Raw genomic sequence first — 8121 nt, 5'->3', positions numbered from 1 at the left:
TATTAATACCATCATCTCTTTACTTCCTCTGTGATAATTCGAAAAAAACCTCTTGTTTCAAGTCTGCCAACAGTGTTATATTTTCTTCCTTTGGTGTCATTCTCTTCTGAGCCTTCTTTGTACCTTCATGTGTGTCGTATCATGTCTTTTTATCACCCTAGATCTCAGTTCACCTTCGCAATACACGGAGGCATCCCTGAGAAATGCCAAATCTTCTCTTTATCTTATTCTCAATCAGTTTGTCTACCTGTAGAAAAAAGAAAACTGGACATTAACTTGGAATTTCATTTCCACATCATGATAAGAACAATAAATGCCAGGCCTCATCTATGACCTGCACACACACCCCTGCTCTGTACTTTCATTGACCACACGTAGCACACATTGCCATATCTCTCATTCCCTCTGAATGGTGTATTATTCACTACAGTCCTTTTGTGGTTCAGTGTAGGTGCACTTCCACTTCCGTCTTTAGTAGTTAAAAGAATGCTGATGGTATTGGTGCTGAAGAAGACCCTCATGGGATAATAGTTCTCTTTTCCTCCAGTTTTGGGTGTTGATTTAGAATGCATGTTTTTTCAAGAGTCAAACTGGGCACTGGTAATTTGTATCCAAGTCAGTAGCTACTTTTAAATGTATACCTTTTTGAGAAGCACTTGGTTTTTAATCATTTGAAAATTCGTGGTACTCATGAGTTACAAGGTAATTAAATTTTATAGTATAATTGTTCGGTTGTAGGTATTTTGACTAACGTATATACATATGTAAGCAACAGAACCTAAGGCCCCGCTTCTATGGCTGTTTTCTGAATACGTTTCCTTATAGTGAATTGGACTGAGTATTTGTTTTGCTGGTGAAAGGTTCCCTCATTTTCTTAACATAGGATGATCTCTATGGGGCAGTTCAAAATATCATGGCTAACCACTGGGTGTCTGTCCCCAGCCACAGGGCAGTGGGAGTGGTCGCTTGGTGATGGTGAGGGCCTTCGTCTGCTCCTCTGTGGCATCCTACTGGGGCCTCCTCTCCTGACTTCTTCCTTGGCTTTGCACCCAGCAGTCTATTCTGGTTGTCTATAGTTATGCAACATGCCTCCCCGAACACTCTGGAACTCAGAGCAACCATTCTAATTGACCCAGGACACAAGCGTGCAACCAAGTAGGTCCTGACACGGTGGCACAGATCTGTTCCACAGGATGTAGGCTGGGGCCACTCAGCTGGGGCTCTTCCAACATGGCGCACTCACAAGGCTGACAAGGTGTGTTGGCCTTGGTTTCTGTCCACATGGGCATCTCCATGGGACTCCTTAAGCTTCCTATGCACCAGGGAGATGGGAACTGGAAGCTTCCAGACTCCTAAGTCCTGGCATTTGTGGCCCAGTTACTGCTACCATTTTGTATTGGCCATTGAGTTCCAGTGTTTGACCAGATTCAAGGAGGGTGGACGCCCTTCACCACGGTGATGTCGACCAGGCTGGGGCAGGCTGTCTTTAATCCTCATCTTGTCTCAGAGGACATGACCAGAGCCAGATTCTTGTGCTTTTGTGGCAGGTCTTGCTCCCTTCCACATGTGTGCTGGACCAAGAAATGTCAGAGACAATAGAGAAGTCTGAGAGTCAGTAGAGGAGCCCTAGATTGTTGAGGCTCGGAGCCAGGTGGTAGTAAGGGGCAACTGCCTTCTTTGTGGTAGCTGTTGGGCTGTTATGTGGCATTATGCAGCATTGTGATAATAGCTGACAGATACACCGAAGCCTGGGTATAAGATAGTTTAATTTGTAGTGCTGCTAATTAATAATTAGTACAATATCAGTAAGATATTGTAAACTAGGAGTAATTCATATTACTTTGGTATTACCCGATTGAAATAGAATAAGGTCCTAATCTAGGCCTGGTAGATGAGTCTAGGGGAGGGAGTTACTGGGTGGAAGGGTAGAAAGGGTGGAGGGGAAAGGCCAAGGGAGAAAGGATACCAGGAAACAGGCTTAGTATTGGAAGCTGCTTGCATCTGGGTCTTCACATTGCAGCATGAGCCTTGTTCATTCTGCCTGACACACAGCCAAACCTACTCTTTGTTCTTGGCTGACTAGTTATGAACTGTGTGTAGCCATGCACACAGAAAGGACTCAGGACAAGGTACTGCTACTTTGCTCAATAACTACCATGTCACTCAATACCCTTTTACAGATTTAGACCATAAGCTTCACAGAGGCCAAGACTCCTCCTCGGGTCAGGAGCATCCTGGAGAAGAGACGCAAATAGAAGCCCAGGAGAAACCCTCAGGTCTGGCAAAAAGCCGTGTGCCACACGGTATTACCAGAGAGGCCACAGAGCAAGGAGGCCCAGCCACACTGGCTTGCTATTTGGAACATCTCCAGTTGGGTCCAGACCTTTTCTCTCCACCTATTTATTGTGCTGAATGGCAGAGATACAGACCTATCTGGAAGGAAGGCGTTGGGTTTCTAAGAACTGCAGTGTATTTGGTGGCAACTAGGTTCATTGCAGCACAACTCGTCATCGCTGAAACATGGAACCAACCTAGATGCCCCTCAGTAGATGAGTGGATCCGGAAATTGTGGTACATATACACAATGGCATTGTATGCCTCCATCAGAAGGAACGACACTACCATTCGTAAGGAAATGGAAGGACTTGGAAAAAATCATTCTAATGGAAGTGACCCAGACCCAAAAAATCATGGACTCTATGGTCGCCTTCATAGGGAATAGCAAGTACATAATAGGCCAGGCATGATAGAAGACCAAAATACCAGAATAGCTACACCCATAGGGATATATTAGAAGATGCCAAGTGAAATGAACCCCACGTTACGGAAACAAGAGTTATACCACTTTTTTCATTACTCTCAGCATGCCATGTGAACTCGTAGTATCCTTCCTTTTTTTTTCTCTCTTTTTCCTTGTCTGTTTGTTTGACTCAGTGGTTTGTCTAGTTTTGTTTCCCTTGCTGTGGCTGTACCCTTTCAACCACTGTACTACATCCAAGTACCCTGGATATTGTCTATATGGGTAATAAAACGGTGGAAGGGAGAGGCAATTCCAAAATCGAGAAACAAAGAATAAAAGGACAAACCCTTCAACATGCAACACTTAGAAGCCATTTGAGATGTGTGGACTGTGGATCAAAGCCAGCCTGGGAAACCTGTGAGACTCTTATCTCCAAAAAGAAGAGGTAAATCAAAAGAAGAAGTAACAGAAGAGACAAATAAAAAGCCTTAGAAGCAGAGCTGTGGCTCAAGCAGTAAAGCATACGCCTTGAGCAAAAGGCTACAGGTCAGTGCCAAGGCACTGAGTTCAAGCCCCAGTACTGGCAGAAATTGAGAGATGGGTAGAGGGAGGGAAAGGAGGGCAGAAGGATGGAAGGAAGGTAGAAAGGAAGGAAGGAAGGAACAAAGGATGGAAGGAAGGAAGGAAGGAAGGAAGGAAGGAAGGAAGGAAGGAAGGAAGGAAACTGAGCAAATAGAAGCTTGTGAAAAGATCATTTCCCAAACTCCAGGGCCTGCACCCCAGCATGCCCCCGAAGCGCCAAGATCCCAGACACCCGTGTAAGGACCCTGGGGAGAGGGGCTTCCTGTTGCTCCCCACTCTACACGTTGAAGCTTAACGAAACGCCAGGAGCAGCAGAAACATCACATGCACATGATTTCAGCAAAATTTGTTTAAAACACCAATAAATAATCACGAAGGCAACAGAGGGGAGGGGAGGGGACGGGAGGGGAGCTGAGCAGAGCAGAGGAGAGCAGAGAGGAAGGAGTGAGGAGATGAGGTATGTAGACAGCCAGTCACCATTTCTTGGGTGTCCCAACTCGGATCCCCAAGATACCACTGAAGTGGCCCCTACCTGGCTCAGAGCTGGGGCCCTACCTGGCAGGGGAGCTCAGGTAGCTTTGGAGGGTCACAGACACCAAACTGGACAGTGCGTCCACCCCCACGGAGGACAGACACGCCTTGGGTTGACACCTCAATCCCAGCTTTGTTCCAACTCCAAAACTGGCTCAGAAATCTGGAAAAAGGACACCTGCTATTCAGCAAAAGTTGGGGTGCTGGTGGGTCTTCCCTTTCTGGAGTTGGAGCTTGGGCCTCCCTTCAGCCATGGCATGCATGTCTTCCCCAAGTTCAAAGGCACATGAAGTGGGCATGCATGCTCTGGGAGACTACCGCAAAAAGAGACGCACAGGAAAGGGGCTGTTGCTCCAGTCAGAGACACGTGGCCACAATCCTCCATTATATCCAGTTGGGTCCAGACCTTTTCAATCCACCTGTTTATTGCGCTGAATGGCAGAGATACCATCCTATCTGGAGAAAAAGGCGTTGGGCTGGTAAGAACTGCAGTGGGTTTGGTGGCAACTATGTTCATCATAGCACGAACTGTCATCCCTAAAACATGGAACCAACCTAGATGCCTTTCAGTAGATGAGTGGATCCGGAAAATGTGGTACATATAAAGAATGGATTTGTATGCCTCCATCAAAAGGAACGACTCTGCACCATTTGTAAGGAAATGGAAGCACTTGGAAAAAAATCACACTAAGTGAAGTGACCCCGACCCAAAGAAACTGCTGTGGATGTACCCTTGCTACCAGTGTATTACGTCTGAGTACCCTGGATATTGTCTATGTGGGTAATAAAATGGGGTAAGGGAGAGGGAATACCAAAATTGAGAGACAAGGAACAAAAGGACAAACCATTCTAAATGCAGCACCTAGAAACCATTTGGTGTCAACCAACTGCACAACTCTTGGGGGACAGGGGAGGGGGAGGGGGAAATGAGGGAGAAGTTAACAAGTAGGACAAGAAATATACTCACTGCATTTCCTATGAATCTGTAATCCCTCTGTATCACACTTTGACAATAAAGGGAAACACAAAGAATTGCAGTGGAAGCAAAGTCCTTATACAGACTGCCCTTGCACCTGAGCAAGGCGGCCGGGGGCTCCTAGCGCCCCCTGGTGGTCACCACCATCAGGTACTCTGCCCTGCTGCCTAGGCCTAGAAGAATTCAGCCATGAACTGAGCCAACTCTACCAGCCAGTAGGGTTCAAAAGCAGACTTTAACCTGAATCATAGCTGGGATTTCCCTTGTCTCCATGCCCGGAGGGACAGAGTTCTTATACCCATCACCTAGAACACATGACCCAGTCCTCACTTCTCAAGTTTTGCTGACCACCACCTCACCTCCCAGCGGCTCCTATCCTCACCCAGGATTTCCATCTGTCGCCTGACCAGGCCTCATATCTGCCAGTGGTGTCACCAGGCAGCAGGGGTCCGCAGGGCTCCCGTGCCCTTCCCCCTCGGCCTGTGCAAAGGGGTTACAGAGAAGCTGATTATGGACACAGAGAAATATGTTATACCCTGAGTGTAGGCAGGAGATAGAATGAGCATCCTAGAGGAATGACTTCCGACCCATGCACATTTTTGGTTCAACTCTTTGCCAGGGACTCTGGTGGAGACCCGGGTGCCTCTGAAAGCACAGGACCAGGGTGACCGGGTGGCTGCCTGCTGTCCAGTCTGTTAGGCTCTAGCGGGGAAATCACTGTGGCATGCTGCCACCTGGTGGCAGCTTCATGTTGCAGCTGTGGAAGGTGAACCTGTAGCAAGTCTGGGTCTTGTCTGGGGACATGCGGCAGAGAGGGAGATGTTCACAACAGAGCAAAGCTCGGCCCAGGAGTGGAGACAGGAGCTTCATAGAGAAGTGCTAGAAGAAAGGGAATTCCAGACACCAAGAGACCACGTGGAGTGCTGGGAGCTTCCTGGGGACCTGAACCCCTGAAGAGCCATGGTGTAGGTAAACTCCTAGCATCCTCAGGACATGTGTTTATGTGGGAGTTATGTCATCCTGATTTTTCCCATAAGGAGTTGAGGCTCCAACAGGCCTCACCCACCTCATCAGACCCCTGGATAGCCCGGCTCCGTGATATATGGGGTTCTGCACACATTGCTCCCGGATTGCACACTTTTGCTTCAGGGAGACCTGTTAAGTGGGTTCCAAGGGAACATGGCAGGCTGAGGACACTAACTCGACAGGAAGCCTAAACCCAGCCTCTGCTCACCACCATTCCTTAGCCTTGGAATAAATCCAGCACCCATTTATGCTAAAAGTCCTGGAAAAACTGGGATTCCAGAGAACACTCCTGAATATAATAAAGGCAGTCTATGACAAATCAAAAGCAAGCATAATTCTAAATGGTGAAAAACTGAAGCCATTTCCTTTAAAATTGGGAGCAAGACAGGGATGTCCACTCTCCCCCTTCTCTTCAACATAGTGCTAGAATTCCTAGCCACAGCAATTAGGCAAGAAGAAAATATAAACGGGATCCAAATAGGAAAAGATGAAGTTAAACTTTCTCTCTTCGCAGACGACATGATCCTATACCTAAAGGGCCCCATAGACTCTACTCCCAAGCTACTAGAGCTGATCCAAAACTTTGGCAAAGTTGCAGGATATAAAATAAACCCTCAAAAATCAATGGCATTTCTATATGCTAATGACCCAAACGCCAAGGCTGAAGTCAGGAAAGCAACTCCTGTTGCAATAGCCTCAAAAAACATAAAATACATAGGAATAACCTTAACCAAAGAAGTGAAAGACCTCTATAATGAGAATGTTAAAAACGTGAAAAATGACATTAAGGCAGAACTAAGGAAATGGAAACACCACCCATGCTCCTGGATTGGGAGGATTAATATAATCAAAATAGCAATGATGCCAAAGGGTATCTACAAATTCAATGCAATACCCATTAATATCCCAACACCACTTTTTTTAAATGAAATAGAGTAAGCAATCCAGAAATTCATATGCAACAATAAAAGATCTGAATAGCAAAACAATTCTAACCAGAAAGAACAGTGCTGGAGGAATTACAATACCAAACTTCAAGTTGTATTATAAAGCTATACTAATAAAAACAGCTTGGCATTGGTACTGGAACAGGCCTGAAGACCAATGGAACAAAATTGAAGACCCAGAAATGAACTCACAGACTATGCCTACGTAATCTTTGATAAAGGAGCTAAAAAAAATAGTCTGGAAGAAAGATAGCCTCTTTAACAAATGGTGCTGCCAGAACTGGTTCAACACCTGCAACAAACTAAAACTAGATCCTTATATATCACCCTGCACCAAAATCAATTTCAAATGCACCAAAGACCTCGAAATTAAAACACATACCCTGAAAACACTAAAGGAAGGAGTAGGAGAAAGACACGGGCTTCTTAGCACAGGACGGAGCTTCCTCAACAAACACCCACATATGCGACAAATCAAAGAAAGGATGGACAAATGGGACTGCATCAAACGGCAGAGCTTCTGCAGGGCAAAGGACATAACTCGCAAGATAAACAGAAAGCCCACAGATTGGGAAAAGATCTTTACCAGCTATATAATGGACAAATGCTTCATATCTAAAATATATGCAGAACTAGACAAATTACATTCCTCCAAAACAAAACCGCAAAGAACCAATAGCCCTCTCAACAAGTGGGCTAAAGACTTCAAAAGGGACTTCTCTGATGAGGAAATGAGAATGACCAAGAGACATATGAAAAAGTGCTGTACATCACTGGCCATAAAAGAAATGCAAATCAAAACCACATTGAGATTCCATCTCACCCCAGTAAGAACGTCCTATAAACAGAAAACTAACAATAACAAATATTGAAAGGGATGTGGCAAAAAGGGAACCCTACTTCATTTTGGGTGGTAATGTAAACTGGTTCAGCCACTCTGGAAAGCAGTATGGAGATTCCTAGCAAGGCGAAACATAGAGCGCCCCTATGACCCAGCAGCCCCACGTTTGGACATCTACACAAAAGACCACAAACAAGAACACACTAAAGCCACCAGCACAACAATGATCATTGCAGCACAGTTTGTCATAGCTAGAATTTGGAACCAACCCAGAGGCCCCTCAGTAGACGAATGGATCAGGAAAATGTGGTACATATACACAGTGGAATTTTATGCCTCTATCAGAAAGAATGACATTGCCCCATTCTTAAGGAAATGGAAGGACTTGCAATAAAATTATATGAAGTGATGTGAGGCAGACCCAAAGAAACATGGAGTCTATTGTCTACCTCATAGGGAACAATTAGCACAGGTTTAG

The sequence above is a fragment of the Perognathus longimembris genome, unplaced genomic scaffold (genome assembly GCF_023159225.1).
Source record: "Perognathus longimembris pacificus isolate PPM17 unplaced genomic scaffold, ASM2315922v1 HiC_scaffold_5230, whole genome shotgun sequence".
NCBI classification, from domain to species: Eukaryota; Metazoa; Chordata; class Mammalia; order Rodentia; family Heteromyidae; genus Perognathus; species Perognathus longimembris.
This window is presented reverse-complemented; position numbering follows the sequence as displayed.